This window comes from Chiloscyllium punctatum, chromosome 12, assembly GCF_047496795.1.
Source record: "Chiloscyllium punctatum isolate Juve2018m chromosome 12, sChiPun1.3, whole genome shotgun sequence".
NCBI lineage: Eukaryota > Metazoa > Chordata > Chondrichthyes > Orectolobiformes > Hemiscylliidae > Chiloscyllium > Chiloscyllium punctatum.
In genome coordinates this window covers 54,512,233-54,538,817 of record NC_092750.1, presented here as the reverse complement: position 1 = coordinate 54,538,817, position 26,585 = coordinate 54,512,233, and the positions used below count along the sequence as shown (strand labels likewise).

General features: G+C 40.6%; 1 protein-coding gene across 11 annotated transcripts in view; it reads left to right on the top strand.

The window, feature by feature from the left end:
- LOC140483855 (contactin-4-like) overlaps window positions 1-26,585 on the top strand; it is a 2,466,301-nt gene that overhangs the window by 746,135 nt on the left and 1,693,581 nt on the right. The window contains exon 5 of one of the 11 annotated variants that reach the window (XM_072582598.1): window positions 2,886-2,949. The exons of the other annotated variants lie outside the window; for them this stretch is intronic. The gene's annotated coding sequence lies outside the window, so the exon portion shown is untranslated. The remainder of the gene's footprint in view (window positions 1-2,885; window positions 2,950-26,585) is intronic. 11 annotated transcript variants of the gene reach the window in all.

The window sequence follows — 26,585 nt, the reverse complement described above, 5'->3', positions numbered from 1 at the left end:
TCCACAACACTGAGGCTGCCACATTGGAAGGGAATGAAACGTCTGTTAATCAACTTCCCAGCTCAGCAAACATACCCACAGGTATTGAACTAGCTTCCTGGTTCCCACTTTCAACAGGACAATCTGGCTCTTGCACTTGACCCACTTGCATTTTGTCATGATGTGATGTGATGCAGTGTCTGGGAGCTGTTTATTTATAAATGGCCACTGGTATTAACCCAGATCTGTTCTGCCACGATATCCTGTAAATGCAGTCGTGGGCTTTACCTTCAGCACTACATTCATAACTGATTAGGTTTACTTGTGTTAGCTTCTCCACCTTAACAACAAGGCATGGGTAATGTAGTATTGAATAGATTTTTATTGCAGCTTCTGCTGTCACATCTGGGTTCACGCTAAACTGTTCAGGGTAAATTGTGGCAAGTCCCCTCAGTGTGTCATTCTGCAAGAGGACTCTGAGACGGAGACTGAGACTTTTATACCATCAGGTCACATGCCATTACACAGTGACAGCATAATGAACATGTCCCTTTAGGTATATTGTATACTGGCTGTGAGACGTGACACAACAGATCATTCCCAGGCAGTTTGATTTGATAATTTTCATTACTGCCTCCTGTGAAGTGCTGCTGTACTGTGTCTTCTGGAATTTATTCCATTTCGTTCCAGCCGCTTCCAGTTGTTCGGTGCAGTGGTCGGTATACTGGATCTAAGTCAATGTGTTTATTGATGGAGTGCATGGATGAGTTCCTCTGGAAATTCTCTGGCTGTCCTCTGTTTGGCTTCTCCTATTATCGTTGTTTCGTCTCAGTCGAATTTGTGGTCCTTGCCCTCTGTGTATATGGCTATGAGGGACAGCTGGGGTTTAGTGGTGGGTTGGTGTTCGTGGATGCGGATTGCTAGTGTGAAATTGGACAAACATACCACTGCATTGAATTTTGAAGTTGTACTTGCATTGATGATAACTATATAGAAATTTAATGCACATAACATCTTCATTGTAGAAGTTTATAAATTAATGACGGTATAGATAGAGTTAATGGTAGTTGTGTTTTTTTCTTAGATGGAGATTTCAAGACTGAGGGCACCTTTTTAAGATGAGAGGAGAGAGATTTAAAAAAGACATGAGGGACAATTTTTTACACGGAGTGGTTCACATGTGGAATAAGGAACTGGTGCATATGGGCACGATTACAATGTTTAAAAGGCAGTTGGATAAATACATAAATAAGAAAGGTTTGGATGAATATGGGCCAGGAACAGGCAGTTGGGAGTAGTTTAGTTTGGGGTTGTAAAGTTTGGGGTTGTGATCGGCATGGACTGACTGGACCCGAAGGATCTGTTTCATGCTGCATGACTCTCTGTAGTATAATAGAAATTTTAGAAATGATATTTCCAAGTGCTGCATATTTTCTTAAAAATTACAAAATCAGCAACTGGGGAATTGGTAATGGTGATTAATATATGCAGATTATGAGAGCTAGTCTGTTGTTGTGTACTATGGAGGAATTTTCTTCTATAATGGAAAAAACAAACTTATACAGCACCATTAATGGAAGGTGAAATAATCCCAAGGTGAATCAGAGTAATAAGGACTGAAGAGCCTGTTCTGTACTGTATTGTAATAAGAGAGACTGAGTATCTCTGCCACGTATTACCGGAAAACTTGAATTCTGTGGGTGTATTTTATTGATATTTCAACTAGCGGTCTATCTACCTCAGAGAAGATGCCAAAACTATTTTACCATATCAGAAGTTTTATCATGCACACAACAGTTTTTAAAATATCAAGTGGAAATGAAACCCATTTCTTTCGGAAGGAAATATCAGGTTCACTTGTAAAATTTCTTGGGAAATGTGGTTGCTCCTGCTAAATGCAACTAAAACACTAATTATAAAAGTGCCGTGACAACATAAAAACATGATCACTATTTTGTGGAACTGTCATTTTGCTTTCATAAATCCTTATCACATAAAACAGGCTTAACAAATTTCCACTTCACTGTTAATGAAAGCATTTAAAATCGATTGCATTTTGAAGCTTCTTTTCATAAACTACTGGTAGTCGCATGCTTCAAACGATTTCCAGTAGATGATTAATCTCGGTCAGCATTTCAACCAGTCTTTTAAAAGCAATTCACGGGGCTTGTAAACTTTGATCTTTGCTTGTTGTTGATGGAGAAGCACTTCAGACAGTCTCTTCATAAAATATTCATGTCATAATTTAGACACATGCCGTCATACAGTCTGGTTAAGGTAAAAATTTAATCTTGAATAGAAAGATGGGAAGGTGCACAGATCATAAATATCCATCTCGCATCAAAGAAAACATCATAACTTCAATGGCTTCAGCTAGATTAAATGATTTTTGACAATCCCTGTCCTCTGTTTACTCATGATAATTTGAAACAAATGGTTTGTTTTAAAAAGAGTTCATGGAAAATTGAATGTATTTGATAGATGGCAGAACATGATAAGTGAATATAACACACATCTTTGCATTTTCTTTTCACAGTAGTTTAGTTTGAAAGCTCATGAAACTGTAGTCAGAGAAGTCATGTGTATTTGAGAGTTAAAATAAGTTCAGGGGTAAAAGAACAGCACAGTTGATTTATGTGGAACCTGGAAGCAGTCAGGCAGTCCAAAAGGATTTCTGAACTTAATCAGAGAAGTTTCAAGATGAGGCACAATGTTCAGAAAGTTAAATGTTAATACAGATGTTAGTGTTTCTCAGATATTTCTATCACAGTTAAAATATTCAGGATTATTAATAGTGGTGGTCAATCATCAGAACAAGACAACTGAAAATTTGGAAACAAGTGAGTAAAATGGAGGGATAAAGGCAGATATGGTTGTGCAGTGCCTTATTGCAGTTTTTCTTTCAGGTGGAACTAATATTCGGTTATCTATTTGAAAAGTAAAGTGAAGATCAAGGCGTCTGATAGGAAGGTAATGTCAATGCAGCATTATAAACAGGATTGCATGTTGGGAGTGTGCAGATGTCCCAGTGCAGCCGACTGCACAAGAATTGCTTGGGAAGCTGAAACTTCTGGTGGGCAATTATTAGACATTTGGAACCCTTTGAGAAAATGCCCAACATCAAGAGTTAGAGCTACCATCTTGAATATTCCAAGTACTCCACTTGACTGACTTCAGTAGTTCGCTAGAATAAGTTAGAGGAATTAAAACCTTTTTGACCTCTTGTCTCATGAGAAAACTAACCTTTGACCACCACCAACCCTGCCCCCACCTTCATCATACTCACTACTGCCCTGGCCTTGTCCAATGACTATACTACCCCACAAACACCCATCCCCTCTCTTCTCTCCCCTGCTCAATCACCTTAGACCTGACAAACCCCACCACCCCTACCCACGCATTGGGCAAAAGCCTCCATCTCCTGATATGACCCTTGATTCCCATTGGACCCTCCAGATGCTACTCTCACCCAACGTTGAAAACCCTTCAAGCTAAAACTACCCCCCAACTTGTGATTTCATAAACACTGACCCCTCACATAACTGAATGCACCACAATCACTCCAGCTTCATCTTTACCTGTACATCTCAGAGCCGACCACTAACTCACATCCAGAGTTGAGCACCACAGACCTGAAACGACCATACCCCTGTTCCTCACTCCCCCACCACCCAGCCAAACCAACAGCCCTCTTTACTGTCCAGTACCTGGACTTCCAACTGTTCTGCATATGAGGTATAGCTTTGTCAAATTCAACACCCAGATCTGAATCTCCATCCCCCTGACTCCCATCCTGACGCAACAGGACCTGCCCAAATATTCCCCTGCCCTCTGCCCTCCCACAATCCTAAACAGATCTTAAATCCTGACCAAAGTACCTGCAACCACAGCCCATCATCCATTTGGTACCTGTGCCCAGTTGAGTGACCCAACATTGGAAAATGGGGAATGGGGGAATGGTGGTGTTGAAATTTATTTCTTGCTCTTGCCTCCAACCCCACATCACTCATTCACAAGATTCTGACCTTGTGATCCCTATCATCTGGATAGAGAGGGAGGTGATTTGATGTGGAGAGATGATGATAAAAAACAAAAGCATTACATCTGATTCAGAATGGGATCCTTACAATTATATCATTGCCAAAGTGACTCAGAATGAAATTGGTGAATTCTTTGGCTCAGGTCCCAAAAGAATAATGTATACAGTTCTTTAAAATATAATTGTGGTTCAATCCATCTGGGAGGAATTATTTCATGAAATTAAGCACAATTTAGTTTGAGTTATTTGAGTTATTCTGTGTTCACATTTTGTATTGTCTATCTCCCATACGTAGTCTGGAGGATTGTATTTGCCTTGGGTGTATAAGTAGCCCATGTTGAAATGTATTTTCAAAGCTTTAAAGAAATACATACAAATCATGACCTAAACTTTCATTTTTCAGGATGCAAACATTTATAGGCATTGTCGTAATTGTTTTTGCATATCAAGGATACATTTAATTTGCTAAGAAATTGCCTAGCTTACAGAAATATATCTAATAAATATTTTACTATAGCCTTTTGTTGAAAATATTTAGCATGATCATGAAATTGTGGTACTTGTGTGCAGGAGTAAACAGTTTTATAAAAAAATACAAAAGATCACATCTCAGATGAATTTTAATTTTTCTTTATCAATTTTCAGCTGCATTAATAAAACTGCGACCTTTAAATGCATTCATGAATATTTTAATGCAAAGGAAAACAATTTAAAACTTTTTTATTACATTGTCAATTGCGCTGGTTCATTAATTATTTTCCATTTTTTGGTTATGCAGAAGCATTTTACAGGAATCTTGAGTTGTAACCTCAGAGTCACAGAGTCATAGAAATGTACAGTATGGAAACAGACCCTTTGGTCCAACTTGTCCATGCTGACCAGATATCCCAACCCAATCTCGTCCCACTTGTCAGCACCCGGCCCTTATCCCTCCAAACCCTTCCTATTCATACACCAGACGGATGCCTTTTAAATGTTACAATTGTACTAGCCGCCATCACTTCCTCTGGCAGCTCATTCCAAACACGTATCACCCTCCGTGTGAAAAGGTTGACCCTTAGATCTCTTTTATATCTTTCCCCTCTCACCCTAAACCTATGCCATCTAATTCTGGACTCCCCCACCCCAGGGAAAAGACTTTGTCTATTTATCCTATCTGCCCCTCATAAACTTGTATAAGGTCACCTCTCAGTCTCTGATGCTCCAGGGAAAACAGCCCCAGCCTATTCAACCCCTCCCTATAGTTGAAATCCTCCAACACTGGCAACATCCTTGTAAATCTTTTCTGAACCCTTTCAAGTTTCACAACATTCTTCCGATAGGAAGGAGACCAGAATTGCACACAATATTCCAAAAGTGGCATAACCAATGTCCTGTGCAGCTGCAACATGACCTCTCAACTCCTGTACTCAATACTCTGACCAGTAAAGGAAAGCATACCAAACACCACCTTCACTATCCTACCTACCTGCGACTCTACTTTCAAGGAGCTCTGAAGCTGTACTCCAAGGTCCCTTTGTTCAGCAACACTCCCTCAGACCTTACCATTAAGTGTATAAGTCCTGCTAAGATTTGCTTTCCCAAAATGCAGCACCTCACATTTATCTGAATTAAACTCCATCTGTCACTCTTCAGCCCATTGGTCCATCTGATCAAGATCCCATTGTAATCTGAGGTAACCTTCTTCACTGTCAACTACACCTCCAATTTTGGTGTCATCTGGAAACTTACTAAATATACTACTTATGCTCACATCCAAATAATTTATATAAATGATAAAAAGTAGCGAACTCAGGACTGATTTCTTGTGGCACTCTGTTGGTCACAGGCATCCAGTCTGAAAAACAACCCTCCACCACCACTCTGTCTTCTATCTTTGAACCAGTTCTGTATCCAAATGGCTAGTTCTCCCTGTATTCCATGAGATCTAACCTTGCTAACCAATCTTCCATGTGCTACCTTGTCAAATACCTTGCTGAAGTCCATATCGATCACATCTACCACTCTGCCCTCATCAATCCTCTTTGTTACTTCCTCAAAAAACTCAGTCAAGTTTGTGAGACATGATTTCCCACACACAAAGCCATGTTGACTATCCCTAATCAGTCCTTATCTTTCCAAATAGATGTACATCCTGTCCCTCAGGATTCCCTCCAACAACTTGCCCACCACTGACGTCAGGTTCACCGGTCTATAGTTCCCTGGCTTGTCCTTATCATCTCCCTTAAATGGTGGCACCATGTTAGCCAACCTCCAGTCTTCCAGCACCTCACCTGTGACTATCAATGATACAAATATCTCAGCAAGGGGCCCAGCAATCACTTCCTTCACTCCCACTGAGTTCTAGCGGACACCTGGTCCTGGGGATTTATCCACTTATATGCATTCCAAGACGTCCAGCACTTCATTGTCTGTCACATGGACATTTTTCAAGATGTCACCATGTGTTTCCAATGAGCCCAAATGTCTCCAAAGTTTCCAACAGCATGTGAACCAGATATTCTACCTTAATTGAATCTCCTATTTTGCTATGTTCATTTCATTAAATACTTTGTACAATGTAGGTGAACTGTTAAAATGACTGGCATAGAGATAAAACTTTGAAGTTGTGATGTTTTACACAAATGATCATTCAATTGTTTTGCAGATCAATTGGAATTTGATAAAACATATTTGAACTTGGTGAAAATCTAGGATTACATTTTAGGAAGTGAGACAGTAATTGCATGTGCATATTGTCATGAAACTGGCAGGTTGTGTTTCTTACATTTAAGCTGGGACAATATCAGGGAAATGAATGTTGCAACTAGATTGGAAACTTTGAGTTTATTTCTGAGACTGAAAATCAAATATATCCTTCACAAACTGCTTGAAGTTTTATTTACATCTATTGTCGTAAAAAGCATAAGGGAAATCACTTACAACTCAGCACAAATTGTCATTTAATTGATAACCTCACTAAAAGTTGTCTCATCTAGGAAATGGGACAAAAATGTTCAGCCCTGTTTGTGGTGTAGGTCCAAAGTACTTTCTAATTGGATCCTGCTCCATTATTAACTAATAAAGATGGCAACTGGATTTGTTTATTTCTTGAATCTCCCAGCAAGTTACATTTCACCTCTTAAAATAAAAGAACATCAGGAGTTGAGAGACACAGGATAAAAACAACTTTAATTTGCACATGACTATTTATATAAATGAAATGTAGCAAGGAATTTTAAGGAGTGCAAGATACGCAAAAAAAAATGGTGAATCTATGCCGAGTGAGTAAAAAAAATTGATTGCTCCAAGAGGTGGTTTTTAAGGGAAACAGAGTGTGGTGAAAAGGCTTAGGGTTTTTTCCTATAATGTGAGATGTACAGCCAACAGCAGTGGCAAGTATGGAGAAGCAATACAACAGAGAAGCAGAAAATTTGCGAAAGAGCTTATAGAACAGGATAAAACCCCAGATGAGAATTGTAAATTTGCAATGTTGTTTTCAAAGGTAAAAGAATAAATAAACACAGAAAAGTGAACGGTTCTTGGTGCTGGATGAAAATACTTATAGTCGTTAGCAGTTAGGAGATCACACAGGAAAGAATTTGATTCGCATAGCCTGGAAGTGACAACAGCATATAGAATGGTTTTAGTGGCAGAAGTACTGAAATCAAGGCGGTATTATACTTACATAATACTTAGTAAATACAGTCTATAATGAGGTTTCATCGAAGCTCCAGTTAGAATAGGATATAGAGACTGAAAGATTTCATGTCAGTCAGAGATCAGATCATGAACAAGTATTGAAAATGTGAAAATGATATATCACGAATGACAAGGCCAGAAAATATTGACCAGTTTGCAAAGAATGAGGGCTCATCCAGAATTAGATCTTGGACAAAATTCTGACAGCAGAAAAACAGTCAAGGTATTGAGACAGCATGTGGAAAATTGGAGCTGATGCCATTGTGCTTTTGGAAGCTGACTACACTGCTTTCCGATTATTTTGTCCACTGGCAGCACATGGATTCCTCTTTTGGTCTCATCTTATCAATTCCTGAAATACCAATGCCTGGTGCAGTGAAACATAATTGTCCAAAACATTGTGGCTATGATCAGATAGGTAGAGGTGAAACCAAGCAAATGTAATCTCGGTGAACTAACCAACAGCTTTGATGTGTTGGAAGGGAATGCTGTGGTTAATTGTGTTTCAAAGGCAAAGATGTCGAAGAGAGATAATGTATTGCAATCACAGGAATGTTGATTATGATGATAGTTGGTGTTCTGGGAGAAATGTGAATCAGTTTGGTGAGGTTCAAGGATACACAAGAAAGATGAGTATCGATCTTGAGGGAAGGGACTTGGAAGATTGATAGTAATTAATTAGCACAAGTGAAAGGAGTGGAATTTTTGAGAAGAGAGAGATGATGCTCTTTCATTAATTGCAGAGTTGCTACTTTGTCCATGTCTCTTTGACTTCATGAATTTAATTTGGGACTTGCTGGGACAAGAGAATTGAAGTTGGAGGATGACCTGACAGATTCACGTATATCATAACAAAGGATCAAAGGTTTAGCAGTTGAGATTCCAAAAGTATTGGCACAAATGTATTGGAGAGTTGTATCTTCCCCATGGGCCAGCATGGTAGGAGATGGGGTTGAGGTGTTTGTACTATTGTTGGTCTGTGAAAGCGGTTGGGAATGAACCTCCTTACTCGCTAAGACTTCAGAAACTGAGTGATGAAGGGAAATAAAATGATTGTTGATGGATTGGTTGAAAATATGCATAGGCAGTCTGCATCAGAGAAAGGATATTTAGGGTCAGTGAGGTAAGTTGACGAGAGAAACTGAAATAAAGATAGGAACCAAGTAAAGGTGAGTTGTTCCTCAGTAGAGGGATAGGGGTCTGAATTTTTTTGTTAAGAACAGGGAACAAGAGTCAGACTGTTTTCCGATCCCAAACATTCCAAGTGGAAGGATGGCTAATGCAGAGGGAACAAGATGCCCCACACAAAGCCTTGTTTCAGGCAAAGATTAGGATGGCAGTGCAAAAATAAGCTCTTCAGCAGAGAAACCTCCAGTGGGTATCCAAATTTAAAACAATAGTAGGCATACTTGAACCAATTTGGAAGCTACTGCTTGAAGTTTCAGTTGACAGTTTTGGAAACAGTCATGTGTATCGGTGGCTCAGTGGTTAGCACTGCTGCCTCTCAATGCCAAGGACCCAGGTTCAATTCCTTCCTCAGGCAATTGTCTGCGTGGAGTTTTCACATTCTCCTCGATTCCGTGTGGGTTTCCTCTGGGTGCTCTGGTTTTCTCCCACAGTCCAAAGATGCGTAGGTTAGGTGGATTGGCCAAGGTGAATTATTCATTAGTGTGCAGGTTAGATGGATTAACCATGGGAAATGCAGGGCTAGAGGGATAGGTCAGGGAGTTGGGTCTGGGTTAGATGTTCTTCAGACGGTCAATGTGGACTCAATGGGCCAAATGGTCTGCTTCCAGACTGGTGCATTAAATTGTGAGAAAAAATTGACTTGCATGGTAGCTCAATGGTTAGTGCTGCTGCCTCACTGCACAAAGGATCCAAGTTTAATTCCAGTCTCGGGTGACTGTGTGGAGTTTGTAAATTCTCTCCATGTCTGCATGGGTTCCTGCCAGGTGCTCTGATTCCCTCCCACAAAAATGAGCAGGTTCGGTGGATTGGCCACATTAAAAATTGCTCTGTGGTGTGCAGGTTATATGGGTTAGCCATGGTTTTTTAAAAAATCCATACAAGGATGAGTGGGTCTTGGTAGGATGCTTTTTGGATATTTGGTACAAACCTGTTGGGGTAAATGGCCATTGTCAAGATTCCATCAATGTGCATGCTAGTGTAAACTTTCCAGAAGTCAAGTTGGTCAAGAATTTTGTCATTGGATCTGAAGTAAAATATTATCCACCAGAGGTAAGTTGCACTTGTAACAGAGACTCCCTTCAGGCATCCGAGACAATGCAAAAGCATAGCTGAAGATATCAGCAATCTGGTGAAACAATGGATTAACCACTCTTGCAGTCATGGAGTAAAGATTTTCTTTTCGTAAAGAGCTATGCAAATCGAGCTTGCATCTGTCAGCTGGCCCTGTTCAATATTAACTTCAATAAATCTGCAACAAAAAAAGAAAATGACAAGTAAACAAAATTCAGGAATTCAAGGTCAGTTCAATGTAATTGTGACGTTAACAATTTCCTTTTTATTGGCAGCTGCAGTCACTCTCATCTTGTGTTCATCTTTAGGGAATTGTCATTTTGTCCTGAACAATTTTTAGAACGTATAGATTTGAGTCATGTTCATCAGAAAAGTAATTATTGGTCTATCTACATACGCTCTTCCATTTAATCATTTTAAACTTTGAGTATTATGGAATTAATTATGTGGTCATTTTTAAATTTGAACAAACAGGAGCTGTATTATGAAAATGTAGTCAAATTCATAAGAGTAATACATGGATATTTGTTTCGAATAAGGCTGTAACTGAATATGTTTTTCATGTATTCACATAGCATCCCCTTATTATTGTGCTATTCGCTGTGTCAGTTTGTCAAACAAATATCATTCCCATTATTTTTTTCAAATAAAAAGGTTCCATTGTTCCATTAGTAACTCTCTCTATATATGTGTGTGTGTGTATAGTAAATATCTTTCAAATCAATTTATTGGTTTAACTTCATAATATTGATAAATGATTGGGCATATTCTCCAAGATAACCAAAAACATCCCAAATTCTAACATTAACTATTGTAATGCAGGTTTTATTTCTGAATCATAAAAAAGTTAGTGCACATTTTTATGTTGAAGGCAGATGATATATCACTATGTTGTGCAAGATTAAGTTTTCTTGCAGTAGCTCATATATTTCAGAGGAGAAAATGAGTGATAACCAAAATAGACTTGTACTATATGCTCTGTAACATTTGCTTTGGGGGAATACAGAAATGCCTATTTGTTCAAGTACATTGCCAGCTTTAAATCTTGGTGAGTAATTTTGTTAGTACATCATGTCCACTGGATAGTGGAAGCATGCTAAAATAATGTATCTGTTATTGATTCTGTAATACTGAGTGACACAAGTCAAAGCTCAGAACATTTTTTTTCTTTTTTGATTTATTCTCCATAATAAAAATTTATACATGAAGAGCAGTGGTTAAGTTTGATTAATTGGGAGAGTGTGTCATAAGTATGTGAACTCTTATAATCAAGATACATTGGTTGCTTTGAGCAAACTTTGCTGGACCACTAATATGGAAGCTGAGACAAATGCTTGTGAGTCATGAGTTCTATCCCACCATGACGTTGGAGAGGATTTAAATTCAATTCATTAATAAATCTGGATTAAAATTGCGAATGACAATGATAACAATTAAAAACCCTTCAGATTCACTGACGTTCTTTGGGGAAATTTGTTGCCCTTGCCTGGTCTGACCTATTTTTGACTCACGGCGCACAAAGTCTGGTCAACTCTCAGCTTCTTCCTGATATGATCTAGAAAGCCGATCATTTGTGTTAAATTGCAACATAAAAATGAGTGAGTAAAACCAGATGGAACACATGGCATTTACTTAAGCACTAGAACTGACACATCTCCCAGTTCACCATGCATTCTCCACTTCAGTGACGTCTGAAGTCTTATGCCACATTTGGGGGAGCTGTCCCATAGATTCACCAAGCATGAGCCTGACATACTCCTACCAACCAAATGCTATCTACAGCCAACGTCTCAGATGCCATCATCTCCATCCATGGTTATGTTCTCTTCAAACATCAGATTCTGGCAGATTTGGGAAAGAAAATCTCATGCTGATTACAAGTTGCCACTCTCCCTTAATTCATGAATTAGTACTCCTCCATATTGAATAAAACTTGGAAGAAAGAGTGAAGTTAGTCAGGGGCTAGAATGTACTATGGATCAAGGACATCAAAATTGATCATCACGGGTGGCTCAGTAGAACAATTATTGACTGAGCTGACCAGGTCCCAAATGATATATCTGTCAGACTGACCAAGTATTGAAGGAACCAACAACAGGGAAAAAGCTTCTCCTCAACAATGAAGGGGTCAGTTGGCACAATTGGCTGGACAGCTGGTTTATTAGAAAGCAGAAGATACAAGGAGTTCTTCTATAACACAATGGTTGCGTTCTCGTGAAACCCTGTATTATAGAAAATTTGTGCTTTAGAAACGGCACTTAAAGCGTTGGCAATTTAGTTTAATCATGCTTTAGAAATGGTGTCCCCAATTTGTTAATCGCATTACAGTGAGTTTGTGTTTACGAAATGCCAGTTATAGTAGAATGACCTGCACAAACATTTGAAAACACGTAACAACAGATTCAAGAACAGTTTCTTCCCTGCTGTTATCAGACCTATGAACAGACCTCTCATTTATTAGAGTTGATCTTTCTCTGCACCTTCTCTGCAGCTGTCTTTTACCCTCATGAATTATGTAAGGTATGATTTGGCTGGTTAGCAGGCAAAACAATACTTTTCACTGCATCTTTGTACATATGACAAATGGAAATGTAATCAAACCAAAAAGTGACACCAACAGCATGGTTTCAATTCCTGCAGCAACTGAGCTGACCATTAAATCCTCTCCTCGTGCCTAGGTATGGTGACCCTCAGGTTAAACCTCCATCACTCATCTCTTTCTAATGAGAGAACAGCCCTGGTAAGATGATGACAACTTTACATTTTACAATCGCTGCAGATACATCAATTCATTTGTATTATTTTTAGGATTATGGCAAGTCACTGACGAGGCTAGCATTTGTTGTCCTTAATTGCCCTTGAGAAGGTAATGGTGATAAGTCACTTCCTTGAACTGCACAATCTATCTGCTAGATGTTCTGACAGTGGTATTGTGAAGGGAGTTTAAGCATTTTGAACCAGGATCATACTGTTTCCATGCATCTTTTTCCCTTGTCCTTCTCGATCATAGATGTGATGAGTTTAGATTGTGCTATCAAAGAACTTTGGTGATTTTTTACAGTGATTGATGTGTCAAGGAATAAATATTTAACTTGCTGAATGGAGTGTTGATCAACGGTGCTTTTTAGTCTTGAATGACATTAAACCTTTTGAGTGTTGGTCGAGCCGTACTCACCGAGCAAGTGGAAAGAATTCCATCTGACCCTAATTTGAGTGGAGCACATTTCACTTTCTACTTAACAACCCACGGTGAATATTGCTTCAGTATCTGAGATGTCGTGAATGGACTTTACACAATCATCAGCATTTCCCACCTAAGGATGGAACACAAGTCATTGATGAATCAGCTGAAAATGTCTAGCACAGGTGCTACCTTGAGGAATTCTGACTGGCCTCTAACAGCAACAGCATCTTCCTTTGTGTGGCTATGGCTCCAAACTATAAAGATTGCACCCCGATATTCATTTCAGCTTTGCAGGTCCTTGATGTCACTCTTGTATACATGCTGCCTTAATGTTATGGTAATCATTCTCATCCTACATGTTCATTGAAACATTGGTGGGAATGACCAACTTCCAGTTCCTGAGGACGTGAAGCTCTTTCCTTGCACTTCAGATACCACAAAATGGAGTGTACCATCATGCTAAACTTGGACCAACCTGGCAGTTTAAAACTGAACATCTGTGAGTTGCTGTGGGCCATCAGCTACAGCATAATTATACTTAACTACTCCATTCCTCACTCTCTCATTACCTCCAGGCCAGGGGACTAACTCTGATTCAATGAGAAGTATAGAAGAGGATGTCAGCACCAGGTGTATCAAAAAGAAACAAAGGTGAAAATCAGGTGAATGCAGCAACACAAAATTGCATGTTTGTTAGGGGAAGTAAAATATAAGCTCTTGACAAAACAGAGTAGTCCCTGATACAAACAAATCAGAGCAAGGTTCCAAACCCTGACACATCCATTTGTGAATTCTGGTGGAGATAAGGAATCACTTGAGGAAGAAACCTGAGGCCTAGCCAATCAATACAAAATACAATGCTGAAGCACATGCAACTAAGTTCAGTCAGAAATATAAAGTGGACATCCTCCTATGATCATCAGCATCATAGTCCCAGTCTTCCGACAAATCATATCACATCTCATGACATGGTAGAATGTGCAAAGACCCTGGCCATACCAAAAGCTACAGGCTCATAAGAAATAGGAGAAGGACAAGGTCATTGGGTCCCTCTCTGTTCCACCATTCAATAAGACCATGGTTGATCCAATATGACATTAACTCCACACTCCTGCCTGACATCCACAGCTCTTGGCTGTTTCATAAATCAAATACCTGTTGAACTCAGCTTTGAATATATTCAGTGATCCAACTTCCACTGCTATCTGGTGTGGAGAATTCTAAATCATCATATTTAGCTGTTTGAAAAATGTTCAAGTCTCAACATTGATTCCTGTGGTACTGCGTTTGTTACAGTTTAACAACCTACAAATTACCTAATTATCCCACGTTTCTTCCTGTTAGTTAGCCAAACCCCTATAAATGTTGAGATATTTTCCCCATGCCATGATCTCTTCTGCTTGTGTACTAATTTTTTTTTAACTAGGCTTTTTATCAGATGCTTTTTGTAAAACCAAAAACTGTATATCTATTCTTCCCCTTTATCCATTCTGTTTGTTATATTCTCTAAGAACTCTAAGTGATTTGTCAAACTCAATGTCCTGTTCAAAAAATGTTGTTTTCTGCTTGATTGCATCATGATTTTGTATATGTCTTGCTACTACATCCTTCCAGCATGCTGCAATTAGAATTGAAGACGCATGCTCCAGAATTGGCCATTTTACGAGGCAACTTGACAAGAATCAAATTTGCCCATTTTGTTGTGTCCACAAAAAGGACAAGTTCTAATCCGGCCAAATTCCATAACATCAGACCATTCTCACAGCAAAGCGATGGATGGTGCCACCACGAGTGTTATGAATTGATAATTAGAAATAACCTGCTCATCAAAGTTGTATTTTGCCAAGACCTCCTAACTTCAGACCTCATTGCAGTCTTGGTTAAGAGAGCTGGTCCAGAAGTGAGGCAAGTGTAAATGCCATTGGTACTGAGGTAGCATTTAACCAAATATATCTTCTAGTACAACAAAGTTGAAGTCAAGGGGACTTTGGTGCAAAAGTGTCCACCACTTTGACTCATATAGAACAAAGAACATGGAACAGTACAGCATAATATAGGCCCTTTGGCCCACGATATTGTGCCAAGCGTTTATCTTAATCTAAGATCAACCTAACCTATATGCCGCTCAATTTACTGCCGTCCATGTGCTTGTCCAGCGGTCACTTAAATGTCCCTAATGTCTCTGACTCTACTAGCACCGCTGGCAGTGCATTCCACGCACCCACCACACTCCGCATAAAGAACCTACCTCAGACATCTCCCCGATACCTTCCTCCAATCACCTTAAAATTATGACAGCCATTTCTGCCCTGGGAAAAAATCTCTGGCTATCTACTCTATCTATGCCTCTCATTGTCTTGTACATCTCTATTAAGTCACCCCTCTTCCTCCTTCTCTCCAGTATGAAAAGCCCGACCCCACTCAACCTCTCTTCATGAGACAAGCCCCTCAATGCAGACAACATCCTGATAAATTTCCTCAGCATCCTCTCTAAAGCATCTACATCCTTCCGATAATGAGGCAACCACAACTGGACATAATATTCCAAGTGTGGTATAACCAGGGTTTTATAGAGCTGTAGCAAAACCTCATGGCTCTGAAACTCAATCTCCCTGTTAGTGAAAGCCAAGCCACCGTATGCCGCCTTAATAACCCTATCAACTTGAGTGGGAACTTTAATGGATCAATGGACCCCAAGATTCTCTGTTCCTGCACACTACCAAGAATCCTGTTTTTACCCTGTATTCAGCATTCAAATTTGACCTTCCAAAATGAATCTCTTCGCATTTATCCAGGTTGAACTCCATCTGCCATTTCTCAGCCCAGCTCTGCATCCTGTCAACATCTTGTTGTAGCCTGCAGCAGCCCTTGATATGATCTACAACACCACTGATCTTTGTGTCATCGGCAAACTTACTAACCCACTCTCCCACTTCCTCATCCATGTCATTTATAAAAGCTACAAAGAACAGAGGGCCAAGAACAGAACACTGCAGAGCACCAATGGTCACCGACCTCCAGGCAGAATACATTCCATCTATTACCACTCACTGTCTTCTTTTGACTAGCCAAATTTGCCTGTATCCCATACCTCCAAACTTTCTGAATGAGCCTACCATTAGCAACTTTTTCAAATCTCTTACTGAAATCCATATACATCACATCCACTGCTCGGATTTCATCAATTTGTCACATCACATACTCAAAGAACTCAATAAGGCTTGTAAAGCATGACCTGCCCCTTCCAAAGCCATGCTGACTATCTTTAATCAAACTATGTTTTTCCAAATAGTCATAAATCCTATCTCTCAGAATCCTTTCCAGTACCTTGCCTACCACAGACATAAGATTGATCTGTAATTCCCAGGGATTTCCCTATTCCCTTTCTTGAATAGAGGACCAACATTCACCTCCCTCCAATTGTTCAGTACTACTCCCATGGACAGTGAGGATGCAAAGATCATCGCCAGAGGCACAGCAATCTCATTCCTCTCTTCCCGTAGTAACTTTGGATAAATCTGAACTGGCCATGGGATTTATCCATCTTCATGCTTCCCAGAATTTCCAGCACATCCACCTTTGTTACATCAATCTGTTCAAGTCTATTAACCTGGCCCACAGTGTTCTTACTAATAATAAGATCCCTTTATCTGGTGAATACCGAAGCAAAAAATAACTCATTTAGGGCCTTCCCTACCTCTCGGACTCTGGGTACAAGTTTCCTCCACTATCCCTGATCGGCCGGACCCTCTCTCTGATCATTTTCTTATTCTTCACGGAAGTATTGAATGCCTTTGGATTTTTCCTCATCCTTCCCACCTAGGCTTTTTCATGCCCCCTCCTCACTCTCCTCAGTCCATTTTTGAGATTTTTCCTAAAAATGCTGTGATCCTCTGAAGCTGTGCCAGACCCTTAATTTCTCAACCATAAGTATCTAGACCAAAGGGAGGTGGTTGTGGTTGTTTAATGCTAATTATTGCAGGAGTTTCTCAGGCTTGAGCCCATGGTCTAACCACCTTCAGCGACCTCACCTTCAATCATAAGATCAGAAGTATGGATGTTCACTGATGATTGCTAGTCTTCAGTACTACTCCTCAGTTACAGCAGCAACCTATGCTACATGCAGCATGACCTGGACAAGGTTTAGGTGTCTGCTACTAAGTTGCAAGCAACAATCATGCCACCAGACAATGATCAACATTAACAAGGGAGAACATAACACTTTTTGTTTTAGGTTCAGCAGCATTGCCATTGCTGAATTTCTCAACCATGAGCATCCAGGGGGTTACCAGTGACCAACCATCTCAATAGTATGGCACAAAGACGGCAGAAGCTGTGAATTTCTCAGTGAGAAGCCTACCTCCTGATTCCCCAAAACCTGTCAACTGTCTATAAGCCTTAAGTGTGTGGTGGAGTTTTAGTCATAGAGTCATACAGCATGGAATCAGACCCTTTGGTCCAGCACTTCCATACCATCCAGCTATCCAAAATAAATCTTGTCCCATTTGCCAGCATTTGGCCCATATCCCTCCAAATTCTTTTTCTTCTTCTTGTACCTAGCTAGATGCCTTTCAAATGTTATAATTGTACTAGCCTCTCTCACTTCCTCTGGCAGCTCATTCCATACATGTACCACATTCTGAATGAGAAAATTGCCCCTACATCCCTTTTAAATCTTTCCCCTCTCACTTAAACCTAAGTCCTCTAGTTTTGGACTCTGCCAACCTGGGGAAAACACTTTTTGTAAATTTACCCTATCCATGCCCCTCATGATTTTGTAAACCTCTGTTATATTTATAGCCTCAGCTTCTGATGCTCCAGGGAAAATAACTGCAGTCTATTCAGCCTCTCCTTATAGCTCAAACTCTCCAACCCCAGCAACATCATTGTAAATCTTCTCGGAACCATTTCAAGTTTCACAACATCCTTCCTATAGCAGGGAGACCACAATTGCATGCAGTATTCCAGTAGTGGCCTAACCAATAACCTGTACAGCCACAACATGACCTCCCTACTTCTATAGTCAATGTAATTACCAATAAAGACAAGCATACCGAATGCCTTCCTGACTATCCTATCTACCTGTAACTTCACTTTTTTAAGGAACTCTAAACCTGCACTCTAAGATCTCTTTGTTCAGCAACACTCCCCAAGTCATTACCATTAAGTGTATAGGTTGTGCCCTGAATTTGCCTTTCCAAAATGCAGCACCCATATTTATCTAAATTAAATGCCATCTGCCACTTCTTGGCCCATTGGCCCATCTGATCAAGATCCTGTTGTACTGTAAGGTAACCTTCTTCACTGTCCACTACACCTCTAATTTTGGTGTCACATACAAAACTTAGTAACCATACCTCCTATGTTCACATTCAAGTCATCTATATAAATGATGAAAAGCAATGGACCCAACACAATCCTTATGGTCCACCTTCGGTCACAGGCCTCCCATCTGAAAAGCAACCATCCACCAGTCCTCTCCATTTTTCTGAACAAATGCAACTTCAACAACACATAAACAGTTTATCCCAATCCAAGACACAAGGAATCCAATGTTAATTGGAGGATTTGGGCAATTAATTTAAACTCTGCAAATGTCCTTTATAATTAACCCATGGCCTGCTATACTATACAAGGAAGAGAATTTCTGGTTGTTTCTGCCATGGTTAGTTTGTCAAAACAATGTTGAGCGGAATGTCAACACCCTGGCAATATATTCGGATATTTGCCTGGTTTCCACCTCTTTTGTGTAATTGTAGTGACAATGTTACTCTTCTGGGAGGGTTTCAGAGAAGTTTTATTTTTGAAACTTCCATGCTGAAAACAGCTACAAAATGAATTTGAAATATTATGATGTGAATTTTCTTAAGGCCAGATTGGATGACTCGGAGATTATACTAATTATATTATTTTGTGATTTTTGTTGACAAAACTAATAATGCCTTCATACAATATTTAAAGTATTTTTAAAAGGTGCTTCATGCCTGTCTTCAGTCAACTGTCTGGTTATTGATGTTGTGTAGGTCATCTGTTTTTAACTCCAATGTAATTTTTAATAGAATTTGTATCACATTGTTTCTTGTTGTGTTATAAGCCTTTTGGGGGGCTTTACACATTCTTTCTGCTTTCAGACATTTGGTGTCTGCTTAAACTGAATGCAGCAGTGTCAGGACAGTATTCGAGATCGTGATGAGTTGTTAGGGCACTATTTTTCCTGCTGGTTCATTTTTCTTCTGTGAAAGTATTTCTCAGGAGATCAGTGACTATTTAGAATAGCTTATTCAGCACCCAATGATAAGAATTGTCAGGACAAAAGTATGTTTTGTTTTAAAATTTAAAAAAAAGGGTGTTGTCTGATCTTTCACTTGCAAAGCCAATCAAGGTTTCAGTGCAAGTGCAGTACTGCGAATTCTGGGAATCTAAAATGAATTCAAGATAAATATTTTTAATGAGAGATTCTTTCCTGACATAGCAACAATGATGCTAGGGAATAGAAGTAGCATTTCCTGGAGTTAAGGATTGCAGGCATTCATGTGATATTCCGCTCGCATCCCTTCAATTCTTTTTTAAAAAACTGTTACGGGAAGACCTACTCAATTTTGGCAAGTTGCCATAACCCTGTAAAAAGTTTTTAAATTGTGTCGTCCTTGAATTAAATTGCCAAGCACCAATGATGTTTCAAATTAACCCTCCACAGCTATATTCCCAGTGACACTCTCTGTGCCTGGCCAACTTCATATAAAATTGAGCTAATTTGAGCAAGTAAATATTCCTCCGAAACATCAATACGTGTGTGTGTGTTAATTCTGTATACTGTTTTCATTGATTTGCCCTTCTTGGTTAATTTCAGGGGGTTCCTTATTAATTTGGCTACTCCAACTATTATGTAGAGAACATGAATTATTTCAAGCAGCTAAGTCTGCAGTCCTCACTTTGCAAGGGGCGCACGTCAGAGACCCGAGTTTGAATCCATCCTCCGGTGACTTGCTGTGTGGAGTTTGCATGTTCTCCCCTTGTCTGTGTGGGCTTCTTCTGGGTGCTCCAGTTTCCTCCCACGGTCGAAAGATGCACAGGTTTAGTAAATTGCCCCACAGTGTCCAGGGATATGCTGGTTAGGTGGATTAACCATCGTAAGTGTGGTAAATAGGGTAGGGGGTTGGGTCTGGGTGAAATGCTGTTCAGAGGGTTAATGAGGACTGTGGGCTGCAAGACCTCTTTCTGCATTTTAGTGATTCTATGAATTTGAAGTATTGCAGCTGCATGACTGACGTTGAGTACAGTATAGATACTTGGGTCTTAAAATAATCTTTTCATATCCACGTAAGTGTACTGTTATTGCCTTGCTAACTCCACTTACACTACATATATCTCAAATAATCCAACCGTAAGAAGCTTGTTTCACTGTGCACCCATTACACCCATCTGATAGCAGGATCTACAGTTAATGTTGGATTAGAGGTTAGCATATCTATAATTTATGGCTTGTTTGATAATGCATGCAGCGCATACAATTTTCCAGTATAACATTGTGAAACAGTTCCTAGCATCACTGATATTTCCAGTCACAAGACGTAGCAAAGCTGAAGACTATTATGGTGGATGCTGTTTGACCCATGCTACTCCCCCTTCAAGCAATATATTGCAGATGCTACGAAATATGTTTATGTTACTTACAGGGAATTCCTACAATGAATAAGTACTTTACAAAGTAAAGAACTGCCCAGTTGTATCCAGATTACCATTGAAATTGGTATGTTATCTGAATTAAAGGAAAATCTGATCTTCCTCTGCTGTCATAGTTTTAGCTATGACCACACAAAGTTTAAAAAAGTATAAGTTATATATTTACCTCAATAGATCAATAGAATAGATTGGATAATAAATTAGTACATGCTTTGGTAAATGGGGATTATAATAATGCTCAAACTTCAATTCCATGTTTTATCCTCCTGTTTTTTAGATGCTGCAATATAACAAATTACAATTATTGCAATTTGTGAAACACATCTGGGTAATTCTAACATGCTTGAATATGACTTTGTTTTACACGTAAGTCTCCTTCAAAATGGTTTGATTGTTCGGAGTGATTTTCAACATATTATTTCAAGATTGATAGTTAAGATGGTGGTGAAGGAGCCTGATTCTGGATTAGTAGTGCTGGAAGAGCACAGCAGTTCAGGCAGCATCCAAGGAGCAGCGAAATCAATGTTTCAGGCAAAAGCCCTTCATCAGGAACTAGGCTCGTCCACTCCATCTAATGTTCTTTTTTTTCTCTCTTGTGCGCTATTTTCCTTTTTTCCTTCTCCGCGATGTCTTCACCTCACTTACTCAGACATTCAGCTTCAGTGCGGACCTGGCGTGGCGAGCTCTTGGCCCGATGTGGCAGTCTCCCAGTCCGTATGCTGGTTTCCTGGTCCAGTGTTACAGTCTCCTTGCTCAGTGTGGTGGTTTTCTGGTTTGGTGTGGTGGTCTCTCAGCCTGACATGGCAGTCTCTTGGCCTGGGTAAAAACAATGACTGCAGATGCTGGAAACCAGATTCTGGATTCGTGGTGCTGGAAGAGCACAGCAGTTCAGGCAGCATCCGAGGAGCAGTAAAATCAACGTTTTGGGCAAAAGCCCTTCATCAGGGATAAAGGCAGAGAACCTGAAGCTTGGAGAGAGAAGCTAGAGGAGGGTGGGGGAGGGGATGAAGGTGATAGGTCGGGGGCAGGGGAGGGTGGAGTGGATAGGTGGAAAAGAAGATAGGCAGGTAGGACAAGTCATGGGGACAGTGCTGAGCTGGAAGTTTAGAACTAGGGTGAGGTGGTGGAAGGGGAAATGCGGAAACTGTTGAAGTCCACATTGATGCCCTGGGGTTGAAATGTTCTGAGGCAGAAGATGAGGCGTTCTTTCTCCAGGTGTCTGGGTCGTTCGGCCCAGCACAGTCTCAACATGGACTTTGGCCTTGAGGTGAGTCCAAAGTAGACACCAAGCATTAAGACGAAGCCCAACACAGTCTGGATGCTTGTGTGGCCTCAGTAAGAAGGACCAGTATTCTGAACTTTTATTTCTAATTTCTTTTGCCGAAGAATTTGTACTTAAAATCTGTACCTAAGATGACGCCATAAGTGGTGACTTGTAAACTTTTCATTGCACTCATTTGAGTACAGGTGACAGTAGAGCTAATTCTAAATCTAACCTATTATAATCTGTTTGCATGTATCGAATTATCATAGGAGTAAGCTCACAAATTAAATAAAGAAGTCCCATTTGTTGGTTTACCCTACCCCCGAACCAAGTAGTGAATTAAATCTCTGTAAAGGTGATGTTTCATTGCAAGATTTTACTGAAGCAAGTTTAAAGCTGAGCACAGGATTCCAGCCCAAATGTTGGATAATGCATTCATGCCTTCTCAGAGCCAATTGTTTTAAACAAAGATTCTAGTTACAAAATTCCATGAGCTGTGTGGAGCCCACCAGAGTGAGCTTCTTAAGTGAAACCAACAAACTAGAAAGCCTTGGATCTCTGAAACTAAAGGCCGACAGCCATGGCCACGAGACACTTTTGCTCTCAACATTTCCTTTTTGAGAATACTTTCATTACTCAGCATGTGCTAGGCATTTTCCTAGAAGTCGCTCCACCTGTCTCGTACTTGCACTGACCATCATTTGCAGATTCTTGAAGTAGCCCTCCCTGCAGAATGATAGCGGGCAATGTAGCTTCACCTTGCACCTTGAATGAAGAATAAAAGAAGCAGCAACACCAGTGGTACCTGTAGCAGCCCCACCTGCCTTCTCCTCAACCAGTGCTGTTCCAAAAGCAGAAGGGATAAATATAAATGCCCAGGTCAAAGGAAACAAGATCCCATAACACACGATTTACAGGATCAACTCTGTGTGTGAGAGCACCAATTCCTCAGGAAGTTCAGGTCTTCAGAGGTAGTTATTGCTGACATTCACAGCCTCCTTTGGGATGAGTTGGGGTGGAAGGGACTGGGTGGTGGGGTGTGGGGCTGGTGAAGCGCCTTCCCACTGGACGGGATGGACACACTTTGCCAGTGACAAGCAATGTGCATATTACTGGATAGCTACATTATTACTCTCCCCACTTCACTCCAGTCAGGTGTCTGCCTTTACTGGGGTTGTGTCTTCTCTCCTGACAGGAAGGAGAGAGCTATGAATGTTAGAAATAGCTTTCATCAGTTGGAGAGAATGACAGTCTTTGCAAAGACATGGATGCAGAAGGGTAATTGGACAGGGTATGGATGTGAGTACTGGTCTGTTAAAGATGGTGCCTATCGAGAGAGGAAGGAGCATAGTTGTAATACTGAGGAATGCTGTGCCAGAGAATATTGTTAAAGTTGATCTATAGGATGTGGTACCTGAAATTGTTATGCTACACACTCTTTCTTTTCCACCCTTCCAGATCCTCCTGTTACATTGCATCACACACCTCCAACTGACTTCCTTGGTTACTTCAGGTGTGTTATGTCCCACAGTCATTGGATCAGGATGTATGTAAGAGACATGGTCAAGCTGCCATCACTCCATCACAGCAGGTGACCCAAGAGTATGGAGATCTGATAGTGGTACATAATGTTCATTCTAATAAATATCTGACGAATTTCATGGACTCCATGATATCTACATCCAGTTTCTCATGCTTTGGGAGATAATAAAAGCATTTCCACATCAGGTCAAGCACTTTATTGGAGGCAAACTCTCATTGACTCCCATCTATATCTCCTGGACTAGTGAGACTATCTTTTCCTGTCCTTGGGAAGGATCACCCCAACACAGCATCTCAGTTCCCGCAACAGAACCTCCGATTGAGACACCTGAGAGTTCAGCATTCCCATTTCTAATATTATTCAGCCTCAAAAATTCACATTCAGATAAAATCTATGCCAAGGTCTTTTTATTGATTGAGCCATGCACAATCACATCCAGCTCTCCTTACTGTGGAAGAATCAGGAAGGAGAATGATAAAACTTGTCCCATTAACAGAGCTTCAGAAAAAGTATAAAGCAGTTTCCAAAGGTTTCCTATTGGCCTCCATTTGGTCAGGGAGTGCCAATTATTAGGTCAGCTCTTATAGTTAATAATCTAAGCCTATAGATTAACACAATGCATTTATTTTTGTATATATTTTTTAACCAGTTCACGCTTACTTATGTGAATTGTACACGTTGTACATGTATTTCTGGATGATTCACTTTTGTAAAATATTGTATGGTCAGTTCTGTGTTCTGCATGTATAATCAGAATAGACATTTTCTTTTAATCAGAATAGACATTTCTGTTCATGCATAAAAGAACTTGAAGTAGTTTCTCCTTGTGCTCCCTGTATTTGCTGCCATCTGGGTTTATGCAAAAATGTCTGTGAAAACAGAAAGCTGTGATCACAGCCTCTGCCCGGATGGAGACCCTGAGGCTGAGCTGCAGAATACTTGGGACTCGGCTCAAACTGACGTTCCTATTCCGATCAGTCACTGCAACTTCACAGGATGAGCAGCCTGAACTGATCCACTCATCATTGCAAAGTTGTTAATTACAAATTCATCATTTAACGTGAGATCCAATGGCGCACTTTGAACAATGCACTGTTCAGCTTTTGAGGCACTAGAACAAGAGCAGCATGATGGCTTAGTGGGTAGCACTGCTGCCTCACAGTGTCAGGGACCTGGGTTTGATTCCAGACTCTGGCGACTGTGTGGAGTTTGCTCCAGTTTCCTCCCACAGTCCAAAGCTGTGGGACTCCATTCCTGATGAAGAGCTTACGCTTGAAATGTCGACTCTCCTGCCCCTTGCATGCTACCTGACCGGCCGTGCTTTTCCGATTCTACACTTTTTGACTGACGACAGTCCAAACATGTGCAGGTTAGGTGAACTGGCTAGGTTAAATTGTCCATAGTGTTCAGGGATATGTAGGTTAACTGTAATAGTCAGGGGAAATGTGAAGTAATAGGGGTGGTGAGGGAAATTTATCCCATTCCCCTTCCCTATCTGCATTTTGGAGAGACCATTCCCTCCGCGACTCCCTTGTCAGATTCACACCCCCACCCCCCACCCCACACTCCTGACACCTTCACCCGGCACCACAAGAAGTGCAAAACCTGCACCCACACCACCCCCTCACCTCCGTCTGAGGCCCCATCCAGCAGAAATTTGCCTGAACTTCCCCACATGTCATTTACTGTATCCGTTGCACCCGATGCGGTCTCCTCGACACTGGGGAGACAGGACGCCAAATTGCGATCATTTCAGAGAACATCTCTAGGACACCTGCACCAACCAATCCCATTGCCCCGTGGCTGAACACTTCAACTTGGCCCTCCCACTTGACCAACGATATGCATGCTCTGGGCCTCCTCCGTTGCCAAACCCTGACCACCCAATGCCTGGATGAAGAATGTCTCATTGTCCGCCTTGAGTCCCTGCAACCTCAGGATCAATGTGGATTTTACTAGTTTCTTTATTTCCCACACCCCCACTTTATCCCAATCCCAAGCTTCCATTTCAGCACCTCTTGACCTGTCCATCTTCTTTCCCACCTATCCACTTCACCCTCCTCTCCGACCTATTACTTCCATCCCTCCTTCATCTACTTACCACGCTCCCAGCTACCTTTCCCCCAGCCCCACTCCCCTCCCATTTATCTCTTAGCCCCCCTCCCCCAGCCCACAAGCCGATTCCTGATGAAGGGCTTACGTCCAAAACGTCGATTCTCCTGCTTCATTGATGCTGCCTGACCTGCTGCGCTTTTCCAGCACCACACTCTCTACTCCAATCTCCAGCATCCGCAGTCCTCACTTTCTCCTCAGGGAATGGGTCTGGGTGGGATACTCTTCGGAGGGTTGGTGTGGATTTGTTGGGCCTAATAGCCTGTTTCCACACTGTAGGGATTCTATGAAGACCAACACTGAACTGAAAAGTCATCATTGTGTGAATGTAAACAAATTGTGAGGAAAATATTTTGTAATGTTAATTTTATTTGTTAAGTTAAACCATCCTTTCCGTCAACTACTCCCGTTTATTGTCCTTCCTCTTTGTGAGGGCAAAAGGTATTGGGGGAATTAAAAAAAACATTAGTTGACAATTACTCTGAAATTGGCAATTCCATTCCAACATTCAAATATAATGAAGAAAACTGCATCAAGTTATGCTTTACCAGATGCAAGATTGAATATTTTTGTGTAAGCATTTCCCAAAGCCCTGAGATGTGCATTATATGTTGGACTCAATACACCTGGAAAAGAATATTTTTTTCTACTGGCTGGTCCCAGAAGACATGAACTCCTTGCAGTAATTAATTTCTTGGATACTTCATAGTCAAGTCTTCAAAATATTTTACTATTATCAATTTCCAATTCTATAAATTTACACAGTTCAGGCAAGTTAGATTTCTGTATTCATTTTTTACATTTTGAAAGACTTGCATTCATTAACTTTGAGGCTTGTAGC